This window comes from Trichosurus vulpecula, chromosome 2, assembly GCF_011100635.1.
Source record: "Trichosurus vulpecula isolate mTriVul1 chromosome 2, mTriVul1.pri, whole genome shotgun sequence".
Taxonomy (NCBI): Eukaryota; Metazoa; Chordata; class Mammalia; order Diprotodontia; family Phalangeridae; genus Trichosurus; species Trichosurus vulpecula.
Genome location: NC_050574.1, coordinates 12,192,187 through 12,211,056, shown reverse-complemented (window position 1 = coordinate 12,211,056; position 18,870 = coordinate 12,192,187). Strand labels below are relative to the sequence as shown.

Here is an 18,870-nt window from a genome sequence, read left to right as displayed (position 1 = left end):
TTCTTGTGAGTCGTTCCAGGTTTTTCTGAGAGCATCCTCCTCATCATTTCTTCTAGCACAATAGTATTTCATCACAATCATATATAACAACTTGTTCAGCCATTCCCCAATTGGTGGACATCTCCTCAATTCCTAATTCTTTGCTGCTATAAATATTTTTGTACATTTTTTGTTTTTTTATCTCTTTGGGATACAGACATAGTAGTGGTATGGCTGGGTCAAAGGGTATGAGCCATGATATAGCCCTTTTGGCATAGTTCCAAATTGCTCTATAGAATGGTTGAATCAGTATACAACTTCACCAACAATACATTAGTAGTTTAATTTTCCCCCATCCCCTCCAACATTTATCATTCTTCCTTTTCTGTCTTATTAGCTGAACTGATAGCTATATGGTCATAGCTCAGAGTTGTTTTAATTTGCATTTCTCTAATCAAAATTGATTTCAAGCATTTTTTCATATGACTATAGTTTTGTTTACTTTGTCTGAAAACTGCCTGTTCATATCCTTTGACCACTTATCAATTGAGGAATGGCTCTTATTTTTATAAATTTGACTCAGTTTTCCATATATTGAGAGATGAAGTCTTTATCAGAGAAACTTGCTGTAAAATTTTTTTTCACAGTAATGATTACTAAACATGTATTTCCCTCCATCCTATTTTCCCCATTTGTTCTATTCCCTCCCTCCCTCCCTCCCTCTCTCTCTCTCTCTCTCTCTCTCTCTCTCTCTCTCTCTCTCTCTCTCTCCCTTTTCACCCTGTCCATTCTCAAAAGTGTTTTGCTTCTGACTTTTACCTCTCCCAATCTACTTGCCTTTCTATCAACCCTCCACCCCTCTCTTGTCCCTTCTGCTCCCATTTCCTGTTGGTAATAGAGATTTCTATACCCACCTGAGTGTGTATGTCATTTCTTCTTTGAGCTAATTCTGATGAGAGTAAGGTTCAAGTGCTCCCCTCCCCCTATTCCCCACATCTTCCCCTCCACTGTAAAATCTTTCTTTGTCCTCTTTTATGTCATATACTTTACCCCATTCTACCTCTCCCTTTCCCCTTCTCCTGGTGCATTCTCCTTTCTTATCTCTTAATTTTATGTTTTAGAAAATCATCCCATCATGTTCAACTCACACCTATGCCCTCTGTCTGTGTATACTCCTTCTAACTGCCCTAGTATTGAGAGTTTTTAGGAGTTACAAGTATCATTTTCCCGTGTATGAATATAAACAGTTTAACCTTGTGAAATCCCTTGATTTCTCTTTCCTGTTTACCTTTTTGTGTTTCTTTTGAGTCTTGTATTTGAAAGTCGAATTTTCTATTCAGCTCTGTTTTTTCATCAGGAATGTCTGAAAGTCCTAAGTTTCATTAAATATCTATGTTTCCCCTGAAGGATGATATTCAGTTTTGCTGGGTAGGTGATTTTTGGTTGTCATCCTAGCTCTTTTGCCCTCCGGAATATCATATTCCAGGCTCTCTGATCCTTTACTGCAGAAACTGCTAAATCTTGTGCTCTTCTGACTGTGGCTCCATATTTGAATTGTTTCTTTTTGCTTGCTTGCAATATTTTTTCCATGACCTGAGAGCTCTGGCATTTGGCTATAACATTCCTAAGAGTTTTCATTTTGGGATCTCTTTCCAGGAGGTGATTGGTGGACTCTTTTATTTCTATTAAACTCTCTGGTTCTAGAACATCAGGCAGTTTTCCTCAATAATTTCTTGAAAGACAATAACTAGGCTCTTTTTCTGATCACGGCTTTCAGAGAATCCAATAATTCTTAAATTATCTCCCTTGAATCTATTTTCTCAGTAATTTGTTTTTCTTTTGAAATATTTCACATTTTCTTCTTTTTTTCATTCTCTTGACTTTGTTTTATTGTTTCTTGATGTCTCACAGAGTCACTGACTTCCACTTGCATGATTCTAATGTTTAAGGAATTATTTTCTTCAGTTAGCATTCATACCTTCTTTTCCATTTGGCCAATTCTACTTTTTAAGGAATTCTCTTCATTGGATTTTTGTGTGTTTTTTACCCTTTGGTCTATTTTGTTTTTTAAAATGTTGTTTTCTTCAGTATTTTTGAGGGGCCTCCTTTACAAAGCTTTTGATTCTTTTTTCATGATTTTCTTGTACCACTCTCATTTCTCTTCCCAATTTCCCACCCCGCCCCCCACCTCTCTCACTTGATTTTTAAAATCCGTTCTGAACTCTTCCATGGCATGGGACCAATTCACATCTTTCTTTGAGGTTTTGGATGTCGGAATTTTGACTTTGTTGTCTTCTGAGTTTGTATGTTGATCTTCCTTGCTAGCACAGTAACTTTCTAGTCAGGATCTTATTCTGCTGTTTGTTCATTTTCCAGCCTATTTCTTGACTTTTAACTCTATGCTAAAGTAAGGCTTTGTTTCCAGGGTGAAGTGTGCATTGTCCTAGGCTTCAGGTTTTTTGTGCAGATGTTTTCAAAGATAATTCTGGGGACCTGTAAGTTTTTGGGTCTTCCAGAGTGGTATGATCTGGGGAGAGGCATGTTTACTGCTCTCCTGTATTGTGCACTGGTCTGTGAGCAACCACAAGCACTCTTTTCCACCCTGGAACCGTGACTAGCATTCTTGCTCCAATGCAGCTGCAAGGTAGGACTGGGCCTGGGCCTGAGACCCAGGACTGCAACCTAGATCCAAGTCAGGGAAATGCAGCAGAGTCCTGTCCCTGGTGCCAGCAAAGGGACCCCTGTAATTTCCTTCTGACCAGTTATCAGATTCCCTTCCCATTTGTGGGCTGAGCAGTCTGAAAGCTATTGCTGCCACCACTGCTTCAGTTGCTCCCAAGGCCTGCTCCTGGTTTTCTGGAGCCCAGTCTGCACTGACATGGCCTGCCCTGCACTGGATTGAACTCCACTCTCACCCTAGCACAACAGACCTTTCCTGCCAACCTTCCAAGTTGCCTTGGGCTGGAAAATTGCTTCACTCCATCCTTTTTTGGGTTCTGCTGCTCTAGAATTTGTTTTGGGGAATTGTTTACAGGTGTTTGGAGGGATCTGGGGGGAGAGCTCAGGTGAATCCCTGCCTTTTCCCTGAGATCTTGGCTCTCCCTTGAAATAACTACTTTTGAAAACCACAACTACTAATATATGACAGTTGGGCGATGTTAATGCAAAAGATGTAATTTTGCTTTGAGGAGCTAAAGGAGGAAAGAGATTGGGGAAGGGGTATGACATAAAGAGTAGCATTTGGGGCATCTGGGTTGGCCTAGAGGTCTCCACATCAAGAGAGCAGGGTCTCTACGTGACAGCTAGAGAGTTTGTAGCAGGAGACAGGCCATGAAGGTGGCTTCAAAGACTACATCGTGTTCTTCAAGGGCTAGTCAATTAGAGGACAAGGACACCACCTAACATCGCTGACTTTCTGGCTCAATTTTACCTCAGATCTGCAACCCCAACAATAGGTTTTCAGGACACAGTGATCTGAGCTCCCAGGGCTGCTCCTTAACCAGCTAAGAAGGCTGCTAGGAGGAGTCATCCATTGTAGAGTTTACCTAGAAAAGGCTGACCACTGAGCAAGAAGAAGAGGTGGCAGAGGCCTTAGTGGGGTCAGCCCTCTGGCCCCAGAATCTTTCTTTTCCTCCACTCATACCTCAGACCCCTGCCTTCCTTTCTGCCCCTAGCCCTGGCATTCCATGGCCACAGGACTGACTCTCCTTATAACCCTGGCCTCTTCCTAGGCTGCCCACCTCTCTCCCAGAGCTCACCTTCCATCTGGGTCACAACCCACCAGGCTAGTTACCCCCGACAGCTCCTATTGTCTCCCAGCTCTGTCACCTCCCTCCCTCCCTAGTCCTGCTCTGGGACACAGATCCAAGAACTACAAGTGAACTGGACTAATTGAAAGTAGTAGTAACTATATTTTGAGATGTCAGCAGTAAATGGTCCTTGGGAAAATTGAGATTCTGTATGATATACTCTGAAACTGTAAATCTTGATTGGTTTGAGTTTGTCCTAAGTAAATAATAATATGGTTTCACTTCAAGCCAGATGTTGTGTTATACGATTGCGCTCGAATACTACTATGCTATAAGAAATGATGAGCTCAATTATCTTAGAAAAACATAGAAAGACTTGCATGAAATAAGTGAAGAATGAAATGAGCAGGATCAAGAGAACATTCTATACAGTAACAGCAATATTGTTTTAAGAACCACTTTAAGCAAATAAGTTATTTTGACTATTATAAATACCCAAATTAACTATAAAGGGCATATGAAGAAAGATGCTATCTGTATCCAAAGAAAGATCTGACAAATAGATGTATATATAGAATAATTTTACATATATATGTGTGTGTGTATGTATATGTATACATATACATGCATATTCATATAGTATACTATATTGTATATACTACATATAGCATATATAGTACATACTATAATGTGTATATTTATATATACTATATACATATAGTGTTGCTGAGTCGAAGGGCATAGGTAGTTTAACAACTCTTTGGGCATAATTCCGGATAGCTCTTCAAAATGAATGGATCAGTTTACAATTCTTCCAACAATGAATCAGTATGTCAATTTTTCCACATCCCCTCCAATGTTTGTTGCTTTCCTCTTCAATCATTTTCACCTGTCCGATAGGTGTAAAATGATATCATTGTTTGAATTGGCATCTAAATTAATAATGACTTAGCATTTTTTCATATGACTGTAAATTGTTTTGATTTTTTCATTGGAAAACTGCCTGTTCACATCCTTTGACCATTTATCAATTGGGGAACGACTCATATTCATACTGATTTTGCAAAATTCTTTATATATTTGAGACATGACCTTTATCTGATAAGCTGTCTATAAAATTTTTTTTCCTATTTTCTGCTTTCCTTCTGATCTTAACTGCATTTGTTTTATTTGTACAAAACCTTTTTAATTTAATGTAATTAAAATGATCCCCATTTTACACCTACCCTTGCTCTCTATCTCTTATTTATTCATAAATTGTTCACTTATCCATAACTCTGATAAGTGATAAGTTTCGTGTTCTTCTAATTTTCTTGTAAAAGCTCTCTTTATACCTAGGTCATGTATCCATTTTGACCTTATCTTGGTAAATGGTGTCAGATGTTGGTCTATGCTCAGTTTCTGCCATATTGCTTTCCAGTTTTCCCAGCAACTTTTACCAAATAATGAATTCTTATTCCAAAATCTTAAGTCTTTACACATGTCAGATACAAGGTTATTATGTTTATTTGCTGCTGTAAATTGTAGGTCTACTCTATTCCACTGATGTACCTTTTTATTTCTTTGCCAGTACTAAAATGTGCTTTTTATTCTACATCATGTATCTATTTACCTTTTACTCAGGAGACAGGTAGCACAGACCTTTATAAATCCTCTGGTATAGCAGCTAATCATTACAATAATCAGAGTTGTGATGTTTTTCAAAGTTGTTGGCCTTTTTGTTGTTGTTCAGCTGTTCCAGTCATGTCCGACTCTTCACGAGCCCATTTGGGATTGTTTTTGGAAAAGATACTGGAATGGTTTGGCATTTCCTTCTGCAGATGAGCAAACTGAGGCAAACAAGCTTAAGAGACTGGCCCAGGGTCACACAGCTGGTAAGTGTCTGAGGCCAGATTCAAACTCACAAAGGTGTGTCCTCCCGTTTCCAGGCCCAGCACTCTAACGGCTTCACCACCTACAACGTTGTTATTGTACTCAGTGCCCACTGAATTAGTTCATCGCAGCTCTTCCTATTACAGCCCTTCAATGAAACGGCATATTTTTAAAGGCATATTGATGTTACATTCAATTCATACACAAAAATTTGCCATTGCCCTATTGCAGAGCATCACATCCTAGTTTGCAGCTCTTTGCCATAGCAAAAGGAGTTGTTATAAATAAATTTGTCCACTTTGGTCCTTTTCCTCTTTCATTTATTTAAGGGAATATGTCTTCAAGTGGTATCACCGAGTCAAAGGCTATAAACAATTTAGTGGGCTTTTTGGTTTCCACAGCTTCACCAATAGCTTATTTGCCCACAGCCCTTCCAACACTAGTTATTTTCATTTTTTCTCATCATTGTCATTTGCCTGAGTGCAAGGTGGAACCTGACTGTTGACTTCATTGAATTCATCTAATTATTAATGACTTGGAATGTTTTTCTTAGGCTTGTTTTTTTCTAATTTAAACTTGGTTCTTAAATTAACTTGTATTTTCTGTCCCTATAACCTGCCCTCCTATAGCTGAGAAGGAAAACAAATATATAAAACTCATAACACATATGCTGCCAAACAAGATAAATCCGCTCTGATATTTGTGATTCTCATTTCCTTATCACTTTCACCGTTCTGGGAATCTAATTATAAGTGATCTGAATTACTGATTATGACAAGGCACTTTTTAAATCTGGTTTTTGATCACTTGCATTCCCTCCTTTAAAATTGCCTCTTTGTAGCTTTTGACCATATGCCTATTGTATCCCTTCTTCATCTACCTGACTGTAATCTGTATCCATTCTTTATATATCTTGGATATGAGACCTTTATCAGGTAAACTTGCTACAAATTAATTGCTTCTCTTTAAAATTTAGATGTATTGATTTAGACGCATTTTTTAGTGTGATGAAAATTGCCCTTTTGATTGAAAATTGCCCTATCTGTGCCTTGTTTGGAGATGAACTTTTCCACTATCCATACCTTTAAATTGATCTTCCCCATGGCTCCTCTAATTCGGTAGCCCCTTTTCTCTAAGGGGCTAACTTGAGTATCTGATGACTTATGTATGACTATATGTGTCTTCTGCCAGACTACTTTCCAGTGTTTCTAGCATTTTATAGTGATTATTCAGTCCTGGCCCCATAGATGAGGCCTTTGGATTGATGTGACACAAGGTTACTATTATCCTTATCTTTTGTCTATTACACCCCTGATCTGTTCAGTTTCTCAATATCTTTATTTTTAAGTGGAACAAAATAATTTGGATGACTCTTGCTTTGTGCTATAGTTTCAGATTTGGTCCGGCTAGGCCTCCTTCTTTGGATAGGACCATAGGAGCCACTGAGAAAGGAGCCTTCCCATTTTAAAGATAAGAAAACTAAGGCAGAGAGAGGCTGTTCCTTACCCAGGGTTATGGAGCTAGGGAGCATCCGAGGTAGTCTTGCTGATTCTAAACTCAGTGCTTATCTGTTACAACTAATGCCTTCCTCGTCACTGTTTTGAATTTCAATTTGAATAAAAAAATTGAATAAAAAGTGACTAAACTGTCCACTATTTTTGACTCTGATTTTACTAGGAGATGTACAAGGTAGAGTAGAAGAAGATTTAGAAGACAGAGATAGAAGATAGATTTTTTTTTATAAGAAAAAGCACAGAAAAGTCACAGGTGCCCAATTTTTGTTTTGCTTCTGTTTCCTCTGCAATGGAAAATTACCTTTGAACTGAAAATAATAGAATAAAAATGTCTGTAGGAGAAGATACCCAAGAAAGTTCATATAGATTGGGAGAGGTACCCTAGAAACGGAGAAAGGAAATATGCCAAATATATCTCAAAATTAGCATTTCCATTGTGATGTAATTCTTGCAAAGAGCTTTACAAATATTGTCTCATTTGACACTTACATCAACTCTGGGTGGTAGATGAGCAAACTCAGACAGGTGTAGGTTAAGTGACTTGCCCAGGGTCACATGGCTAGTAAATAACTGTTAGAGACTCATTTTGAACGCAGTACTTGTGGCTCCAGGCACTCTGCCATCTAGCTGCTTAAAGAAGGCATTACTGAAGTAAATGTCCAACAGATACCAAAATATTAGGCCAGGACTTTTTATGCTAGCAAAGAACAGGATCTTCCTTTTATTTTAATTTAAATTTTCTTTTTTCAGTTCATGAAAATCTGCCTCTTCTTCCCCCCAACCCTGAAGTTTCTACACAATGGAAAAGAGAGAAAAACAAATCTCTTGTAACAAATAAGTATAGTGAAGCAAACCAAATTTCTCCATTGGCCATGTCCAAATGTAATGTTTCGATTTTAACTATAAATCCATGACCTGTCTCCAAGGAGCAGGGCAACATGTTTCATCGTGAGTCCTCTGGAATCATTTCTTCCTTTTCAAGATGTCCATGAAATAACTATTCATTCCAGAAACTTTCCAGGAATCAAAGTAAAACTCACTGGCTTATATTCCATTATTTTCTTTTTATTTTGAAAATTGGCATATTTCCTTTCTCCATTTCTAGGGTACCTCTCCCAATCTATATGAACTTTCTTGGGTATCACCTCCCACAGGCATTTTTATCCTATTATTTTCAGTTCAAAGGTATTTTTCCATTGCAGAGGAAACAGAAGCAAAACAAAAATTGGGCACCTGTGACTTTTCTGTGTTTTTTCTTATCAAAAAAAAAATCTATCTTCTATCTCTGTCTTCTAAATCTTCTTCTACTCTACCTCAATACTCCTACTTCATTAAAAACTAAAAGCTCTGGGGGTGCAGCCGAGATGGCAGAGAAAAGGAAAGACTCACCTGAAGTCTCCCTCAAATCCATCCAAATATCTGTAAATAATGACTCTAAATAAATTCTAGAGTGGCAGAACCCACAAAAAGGCAGAGTGAAACAATTTTCCAGACCAAGACAACTTAGAAAGTTGGCAAGAAAGGTCTATTACACCAGAGTGAAAGTGGAATGCACTCTAGCGCAGGCCTCACTAGAGCAGGCTGGGCCCCAGCAAACCAGCAGCAGCACTTGGGGGCCACTGAATTAATGGTGGCAGTGGTGGTTTCTAGACTTCTCAGGCCACAAACAGTAAGGGGGCCGGACGACTGGTCAGAAGGAGATTCACAGGGTTCCCTTTGCCGGTACTGGGGGCAGGAGTCTGTTGCATTGCCTATACTTGGATCTGGTTTGCAGTCCTAGGTCTCAGTCCCAGGGCAAGGAGGAGCACTAACACACCAGAGCTTGTGGCCACAGGGGAGCAAGGACCCTGGTCACAGTTCCAAGGTGGAAAAAAGTGCTTGTGATTACTCACAGACCAGTGCACAGTACAGGAGATTGGCAAACACACCTCTCCCTAGATCATGCCATCTTGGAAGAGCTTAACACTTACAGGTACCCAGAATTATCTCTGAAAACAGCTGCACAAAAAAAACCTGAATCTTGAGATGGTGTCTCCTCCATTCTGGAAGCAGAGCCCCACTTTAGCATGGAGATAAAAGTCAAGAAATAGGCTGGAAAATGAGCAAACAGCAGAAAAAGATCCTGACCATAGAAAGGTATTACATTGACAGGGATGATCAAAACACAAACTCAGAACACAAAAAAAGTCAAAACTCCTACATCCAAAGCCTCAAAGAAAAGTACAAATTGGCCCTAGGTCATGGAAGAGTTCAGAAAGGATTTTAAAAATCAAGTAAGAGAAGAAGTGGAAAAATTGGGAAGAGAAATAAGACTGATGCAAGAAAATCATGAAGAAAGTCTGAAGTTCTAGAACAAAAAGGTAAAACAGAAATAGAAAGAATCCACCAATCACCATCTGAAAGAGTCCTAGGATGAAAACTTACAGCAATATCATTGCCAGGTTTTAAAATACCCAGGTTAAAGAGAAAATATTGCAAGCAACAAGGGGGAAAGACCAATTTAAATACTGTGGAAAACAATCAGGATTTCACAGGAGCTAGCAGTTTCTACACTAACAGACCATAGGTCTTGGAACATTATATTTCAAAGAGGAAAGGAACTGGAGTTGCATCCAAAAATAACTTGTCCAGCAAAGTTGAGTATAATCCTGAATGGAAAAAGGACATTTGATGAACTGAAAGACTTTCAGGTATTTGTAACAAAAAGACCAGAAAATATGATATAAAAGCTGCAGAAGAAATAAAAGGAAATCATTAAAGACTAATTACAAGGTAATGATTAAGTAAAACTGTTTACTTATGATTTATGAAAATGTTATTAATATCAGTAATTATTAGTTATTATTAGTACTAGTATTCTTACAACTGTTACCCTTACTAAGGCAATTTGAATGAAAGGCTGTGGCTCAGCTGTGTATGCTGAGGTGATTCTGAAAAACAAAACTGGGTAGGAAAAGACTAAAAGGAAAAATAATCTCATGAAAATGGAATGAAAATGGGAAACGGAAGAACTAATAGAAAGAAAGCAGGTGCGGGTGGAGGGCTGGTAATATTGAAACCTAACTCTCATCTAGGTTGCAGAAGAAACAATGAGTACATCTGAAGGGGTTTAGAAGTCTTCTGAACTTCTAGAGAGGTGAGAAAAAACTGGGGGGGTGGGGGGAGGGACTTTAAAAGGGTATATAGACTAAGATTAGGAGGGTGGGGTGAATAGATAAGGGAGGAACTTTTAGAGGGGTGGCTAAAATAAGGAATAAGAGGGGAAGGGGAGAAGATAAGGAAACAGGGATAAGGTGAAAATAGAGGCTGAGAAGGAAAATAGTGAGTAAAGACGAGATGGAGAGAAATTCACAAATAGTAATTACATCACTGAATATGAATTAGAAAAAAAATAATAAAATTCATTTGGAAGAACAAAAAGTCAAGAATAGCAAAGGAAATAATGAAAAAAAAGTATAAAGGAATGAGGTTTAGTAGTGCCACATCTCAAACAGTATTATACGGCAGTAATTATCAAAACTACCTGGTACTGGCTAAGAAATAGAAAGGCAGATCAATAGAATAGAGTAGATATGCAATAAAGCAGCAAATAAACATACTAATCTTGCATTTGCCAAGTGTAAAGACTTAAGATTTTGGGATAAGAATTCATTATTTGGTAAAAAAAAAAATTGGGAAAACTGGAAAGCAGTTATGGCAGAAACTGGCCATAAACCAATATCTGACACCATTTACCAAGATAAGGTCAAAATGGATACATGACCTAAACACAAAGAGAGATTTTACAAGAAAATGAAAAGGACACAGAACATATTACTTATATATTATAGGAAAAGGCAAACAATTTATGAGTAAACAAGAGACAGAGAGCAAGTTAGGTATGGAATGGATAATTTCCATTACATTAAATTAAAAAGTTATTGTACAAATAAGACAAATGTAGCTAAGATTAGAAGGAAAGCAAAAAATTGGGAAAATTTTCTATAGACCGTTTATCAAATAAATAGTCTCATATCTAAAATACGTAAAGAACTTTGTGAAATCTATAAGTATGAGTCATTCCCCAACTGATAAATGGTCAAAGGATATGAACAGGCAGTTTTCCAATGAAGAAATCAAAACAATTTATAGTCATATGAAAAAAATGCTCTGAGTCATTATTGATTAAAGAAATGCAAATTCAAACAATCTTGAGATATCATTTGAAACCTATTGGATTGGCTAAAATGATGGAAGGGAAAAGTGACAAATGTGGGAAGGGATGTGGAAAAATTGGGACACTAATTCGTTGTTGGTGGAATTGTGAACTGATCCAACCATTTTGGAGCACAATCTGGAATTATGCCCAAAGAGTTATTAAACTACCTGTGCCCTTTGACCCAGCAATACCACTACTAGGTTTACAACTATAGTAAGAGCAATGTTGTATGATGATCTACTGTGAATAACTTATCTATTCTCAGCAATACAACGATCCAAGACAATTCTGAAGGACTTATGATGAAAAATGCTATCCACCTCCAGAGAAAGGGCTGGAAGGGCTTGAATGCATCTTGAAGATAATTTTTTCTTAACTTATTTATTTTTCTTGGTTTTTTGTCTGTTTTCTTTCACAGCATGACTCATATGGAAATGTGTTTTGCATGACTACACATGAGCGCTTTGATTAGATGAGATAATTTTCTCTAACTTTCCTTTCATCCTCCCTCTTTCATGTATATTTCTCTTTCAGTCTCTATCCACTCTTTTAAAGATCATCCAGACATAACAGAACCACTCCCAAGCCTTTGTGAGAAATGATTATTTCTTTCTTGTATTTAATAACCAATTATTGTATTAGGAACAAGATTTTTCCCCTTTTCTACTTCCTTACCCAGAAATCAACCACTGTGGGAAATCTTTCTGAAAGATTTACCCAGCCAGGATGGCTGAGATCTAATTAGAAACAGTAAAAGAAATTCTAAATTTAGGCTAATGGGTGTATTCCTGCTCATTGGGTTTACTCTGACAGGTCTGGGAAAATGTGGATCCTCCCTTTTGTCAGACAGATGGTATGGAAATTGATGTCTCTTTGACCAAGATTTGGGTGATCAAAGTCACATATCTCAAAGGTTCTCATTGCAATATAGCCCACCCTCTCACTGTAATATTTATTTTTTCATTGTTAACCAATCAGAGTTTATTGCCATCCTCAGGAATACCTGCTCTTTCAAAGGCATAGAAACTGTGAGCCCATTGCCAGGAGGGGTCTTTGGTCTAATAGAGATATAGCTAAATGACCAGCCTTTATTAAAATGTTAATAAAATGATTAAATTACCCCAAAATTACGACTTTCGAACTTTTTTAAATGCCACAATTTTAATAATTAGATTCCCTTTATGATCCTTGATGATTATAAGCTTCAGAGGGAACACATATAACATATCCCCATATGAGATTAACAGCTTTAATCTTCATTTACTTCTTTTGTTGATTGTTTGTATTTACATTTTTATGTTTCCTTTCATTTCTGTCTCTAATCCCAGTCTTGAATGTCAGTGTTTCTATTCACTACTTTTCATGCATAATTCTTGGAAGTCCTCTATTTCACTAAAATCTATTTTCTCCCATATGATAATACTCAGTCTCACTGAGTAAATTATTCTTGGCTTTCAGTCTATAGTGCTTGCCTTATGGAATATCATATTTAAAGTTCTCTGCTCCTTTACAATGGCTGCTAAATTGTGGGTGTGCCTGACTGTGGTTTCTCAATACTTGAATTCTTTCATTCTAGCTACTTGCAGTATTTTTTTCTTTGGCCAGGAAGCTCTGGAATTTGGCTATGATGTTCCTGGGAGTTTCCATTTTGGAGTGTCTTTTAGGAGGTAACTGATGGATTCTTTTTATTTTCATTTCTACTCTGCTTATAAGAGATCTCTGCAGTGTTCTTTCTTTTAAGATTTCTTAAAATATGTCTAGGCTCTTTTTTTGTTATTGATTTCTGGAAGTCTAATGCTTCTTATTTTTTTTCTCCTTAATCTGTTTTCCAGGTTGTTGTTTTTTTTCCTATGAAATGCCATGTAGTTTCTTTTCTTTTTTAGTCTTTTGATTTTGTTCTAATATTTCTTGTTGTGTCAAGGAATCATGAGTACATTCTAATTTTCAGGGAATTTGTTACTTGGATATGTTTTCCAGCATTTGCATGATTTTATTAGTAACCTCATTTTTCACTTTTTTATTGGCAAACATTCATATTTGCAATTATGCACAGAAGAGAAAAAGATGAGAAATGCGATGTGGGTAAGTTTTTGTAAATTTGCCTTTACAATGCTCCCATACTCCAACACCCTTAAGAATCTCAAACAACAAAGGAAACAGTCATTACTGATGGATTATTTCAAGCTGATCTGTCCTTTGCCAGTAGAGAGGTTTACAGCAGTATAGTATAAAGTCCAACTCCCTTATACCACCATCTGACAAAGTGGAAGGTAAGAGTCAGGCCAAAAAATGGTTTCCTTTTAAAAATTTTGTTTGCTATACAGTGCTTATGTTATTATAGATTTTGTGGGCTATGAAAAGTGAATATTTTCTGAACTCACTTTTTTTCAACTGAAATGTTAGCACAAAAGTACACAATTCTAGGGAATTACTAGCAAGAAAAAAATGTTTTACATGTTACCAATTTTATTTAGTGTGCTGCATTTTATGGGTTATTTCATAGTAACTCTGCTAGGAAAAGTACATATTATCAGAATTAATGTTTTGTTATGAAGAATTTGCGGCAGAAAAGTATTTTCACCAATCACTAATGAAAGATTACAATTTTTGGTGATCACAGGGACCTAACCCCCTAGTTCCCATAGATTCAATAAATCAACATTCACATTTTTGGCTTTTGCACTGTTTTCTAGGAACATTACCCCTGTGAAAGTTGAGGATTGACTATATTTTCCAAGTTTTCCTCTAGCACTCTCATTTAATTGATGAAAACATTTTTGAACTTTAAGAAAACCCAAACTCTTGCTTCATCTCTTCTAGGTATTCTAGTTAAATTTGTGCCTGAGTTATTTTTCTCTGAGGCTTTGTCTGTAGCTGTTTTAGAGTCAAGCTCTTCTTCTGGTTCTGTGTCAGTAGCATCCCTATCACTATGCTCCTTTTATGATGGGATTCTTTTGTTTGTTTGTTTGTTTGTTTATTCATTCTTTTTAGCTTACTTTCTGACTTTGGACTTGATATTAAAGCTGAGTTCTGTGCATTTCTAGAGGGAAGGTCTCAGCTAGTCCTGCTGCTGCTTTCTTGGGGGCTATTTACTGTTGTATTATTCCCGGATATCAGGGTCACATCAGGCTGGGTACCCACAAGTATTAAGTGTTTCCCCAAGTGGTCTGATCTGGTGAAAAAAATCTAATTGTTGTCCCCCTAGTCTGAGCTGTGCTAATTCCTGAACTGGATTTGTGCCTGAGCAGCAGTAGAATGCTTCTGGATGTTACTATTATGAGCCAGCTAGAAAGCATTCTCCTTCAGAGTGACAGAATAGTAGGCTCCCCTTTGGTCTGGGAGTTCTTTCTCAATTATTTCTCTTCCAGTTTCAGATTGGGTTAAAGTTTTAATTTAGATACCGCTCTGCTCCTGAAATCAATCATAAATTGCCACTGATTGCTTTTGGATTGGTTCTTCTCAGCCCAGCGCCAAAAGGGGCTCTGTACCTCAGAATGTCACTCATGATTACAAGTCTCCTTCTCAGTCCACGCTGGATCTGTGACCTGGAAGCAGACATTGTTGTTTAGTATTTTAGTTATATCCAACTCTTTGTGACCCTGTGGACCATGACGTGCCAATACTGTTCTTGCGGTATTCTTGGCAAAGATACTCTAATGCCTTGCCATTTCCTTCTCTCTTAAAGGCAAACAGAAGTTAAGTGACTTGCCCACAGTCGGACAGATAGTAAGTATCTAAAGCTAGATTTGAACTCAGGTCTTCCTTTCTCCAGTCCCAGCATTCTATCCACTGAGCCACACAGCTAATAGGGGTGACAAATCTGCCAGTTGGCACCTCTTCCCATGTGCTGCCCCAGTGTGGTTCTGGATCTCTTCTTGTCCAGGTATTCAGCCTCTTCCTGCTCCACATGGAGGGCACTTGGCCAGACCTAGTGTCCATAGACTTCTACATCTGTCTCCCTATGCTGACCTGGGGAGGGAAACTGACTCGCTATGTCTTTTCCTTAGATTTGCACATCAGAGTTTGATCTGGTGTGTTTTTTAGATCTGATTGGAGAAGGTTTTTTGGGAGATTGAGCTTGGGGAAAGGGAGTTTACTGTATTACTTCTTGCTACTCTGGCTCCACCTCTTACTAATGACTTTTTCATGCTATCAGTGATTATTATGCCATTTACTTTGTGCCCTGCTCTTAGGCTTTTAATCCTTCTCTTTTATCCAATACAGAAATTTAAAAACATCTTTGCCTCAGGCACTTACTAGCTATGTGGTTACTTAATCTCTATCAGTCTTAGTTTTCTCACCTGTAAAATGGGGATACTCTTAACACCTACCTCCCAGGGTTGTGGTGAGGATAAGAGAATAAGATGAGATTTGTAAAGTGCATTGTGACAGAGAAAGAGAGAGACAGAGAGACAGAGAGACATTAGTGGTAACGCTGTGAATGAGAACAGGTTAGGAATGAAGATCCTCAGGTCATTATTTCCATCCACAGGAGTAGCAGCATTAGAGGAGGCTACTAGAAATCCATCACCTGAAATTAAGAAACCTGCCCTGGCCACAAGTAAACCCATTTCCTTCCTCCACACTGAGATGGATCTCTTAGCATAATTGGCCTTACAAAATCGTATGGTTCTAGATCTTATCACAGCATTACAAGGAGGGGCCTGTGCTATAATCAATCAGTCCTGTTCCTATATTAAACTGTCAGGGGAAACTGTCATGAACCTTCATGAAATTCAACAGGTTATAGCAGAGCTGCAACTGTCTGAACCAAATGACCGTTGGTGGAATTCTTCCTCCTGGTTCATTTGGTTACCGGCTAATGGGTTATTAGCCACCATAATTAAGTTCTTTTTGTTTTAGGTATGATTTTAATTTTTGACGTATGTATTAACTGTTACTCTAAACTGTGTGAAAGAGTGACATCTAGCGGTCTTCTCTTTGGTATGCAATCCTGATTCTGATAATGAAGCTGTGATAAACTTTATAGATTTGGCTTATAGATAATTGATTCATGGGGGAGTGGTCTGACCTCTCCCTGATTAATCAAAGTCGGGAACTGATGATATAAAGTGAAGAGCAGTTACAAAATGGAGTTGGTTTGGTGTAGGAATCAATAGAATCAATTAGATTCATAAGAACACTGATTCTATTTTGTGCTGATATATGTATTATCCTCCTTCTTGTAATTTTTCTGCAAATCATCCACGACAAACTAAATGGTAGAAGTTATCTATTGTTTCAGAAATGCATGTGGATGCAATTAATCAGCACCTCTCAATTTTGGGAAAAGAAAGACCCCAAAACCTATTCATTCTACTCCCAACTCATCCAAAACTTACTCTTGCTCCCTCCCAACTTGGAAATCCCCTAATCTTTTCTCCAATTAGAAATCAAATTACTCAATTTTGTATCCTATGCTGCATCCTGCTAATTGTTTTCTTTTAATTAATTGGTTTTATTTGATTAATTTTTTTAAGTACATAAAAATCTGTCTCCCTCTGTATTCAGGGTCTTTGCACTGACTAGAGAATTCATTAACCCATTTTTATGCCTATTTTGCTTAAAAATTGTATAGGTTGGATTGTTCTACAAATTATTATATTATATAGTATAATATGGTTATTATATTGTATATTATTTCAAATAAATTATATATTATTATACATTATAAGTAATTACATATTACTATAAATTGTGACATAAAAAGATTGAGAGACAGTTTCTGGGTAATTAATCATTTTATCAATCATGCTAGCAAATAAGGGGTCAGTGACTCTCTCCAATGCCAAAGAGGAATAATGGTGGCCTCTCTATACTTATATGCCTTCGGATGAGTGGGTGTTACCGATAACTGACAATCAGGTCTGATTGATTAACAATTGGTTGGTTGTTGTCCTTCATGACATCACTATGTTAGAGTCAAGTGCATGCAGCTGTGGCTGACCAGACCAATACGAACTCAGAATGCTCTACCACAAGTGGGGCACAAATAGTCCATGTGAACATTTGGGGTGGATTCTCTAACTTTGTGCATCTTGAGTTTCTTTTGAGTTACTTCAATTCTGTTTTGCTCAGTGATTTCTCTGATGAGGGCACACCAAATGGGCAGTCCTGTGCCAGTGTCTCCCATATCACACAATCAATTCCAAAGTTCTTAAGAGAGACCTTGACAGTGTCCTTGTATCACTTTTTCTGACCATCATGTGAGCACTTGCCCTGTGTGAGTTCTCCATAAAATGGTCTTTTTGACAAGCGTATGTTTGGCATTTGAACAATGTGGCCAGCCCATCAGAGTTGCACTCTCTGCAGTAGACTTTGAATGCTTGGCAGTTTTATTTGACAAATGACCTCAGTGTCTGGTACCTTATCCTGCCAGGTCATCTTTAGAATCTTTCTAAGTCAATTCTAATGGAAGCGATTCAGTTTCCTGGCATGGTGCTAGCAGACTGTCCAGGTTTCACAGGCGTATAACACAGCACAATGGCTCTGCAGACCTTCAGTTTGGTAGTTATAAGCATTAAGTAATTATGAGTAGAAATATCAGCGACAACTTTTGAGAAACTTTTTACTTGAAAACAAATCCACCTATTACGTTGACATTATTATGGTTATTACGTATGTATGGAAAATGTGATGGATTTTTAGCAAATATGTGATTATTTTTGTGGTATATTTAAGATACTTTTGTTTTATAAAAATGGCAATAAACCCCTGATTTCAACTAAAATCATAAAGTTAATACAATTATTTGTATGGTTTTATGAAAAGAGTAGAGGAATACAGTTTTTTTGTAAAGACAAGAAGGGTAGGGAGGACATCTACATGAAGATTGGAGCACCAGGCCCAGGAAATAGTGTCAGGTGGGCAGGGCGCAGGGAGCTAAAGAGAGATGTAAAGGCAAATATCAACAAAAGAAATTTAAAACGATCCCTGTCTCTCCTCCATGGCAGTGGTAATTGGGGACATTAGACTCAGTCTTTTCTAGCTAGGGGCACTTAAGAAGCTGGAGATTCTAAGAGGCAGACATTCCCAAGGTCACATAAATTGAAGAGCAGAGGTTCATATTCAAGCTGTAGAAATTCTAAATCCAGGCTCTAAAACTCCTTCTGACATTATGGTAGAGGCTCAAAGCCTCTGGTGGGCAGTAACTTCAGGGGGGCACAAACTTTACCTAGGCCTATAAATACCTTAAAGCACCTCAGCCAAGAGGATGGGAGTTGAGGGCTTCACAGCTTCTGGAAAGAGCATATGGAAATATCAGATTGCATGCTGTCTTGGGGAGAGGGAGGCAAGGGAGGGGGAAACTGTGGAACTCAAAAATCTTAGTGAATGCTGAAAACTAAAACTAAATTAATTTTTTTTAAAAAGAGTGTATCTGAGGAAGGGGTTTCATAGATGGGAGTGAGGTACAGCCGCTATCTCTCCACTGTCCCCTGAACGAACACACTCTCTCTAAAAAACAACCTTTTATCTTCTTCCCGGCCCCAGGAGTGAGAAGAGCTCTAAATTCAGTCAGAAAGCCACTGTTTCCACATCAGACTCTGCCCTTAACCAC

General features: G+C 37.8%; 1 protein-coding gene across 1 annotated transcript in view; it reads right to left on the bottom strand.

Moving 5' to 3' along the window:
- The window catches only part of LOC118839279 (homeobox protein MSX-2-like), a 62,510-nt gene that overhangs the window by 40,585 nt on the left and 3,055 nt on the right, over nucleotides 1-18,870 (bottom strand). The window lies entirely within an intron of this gene.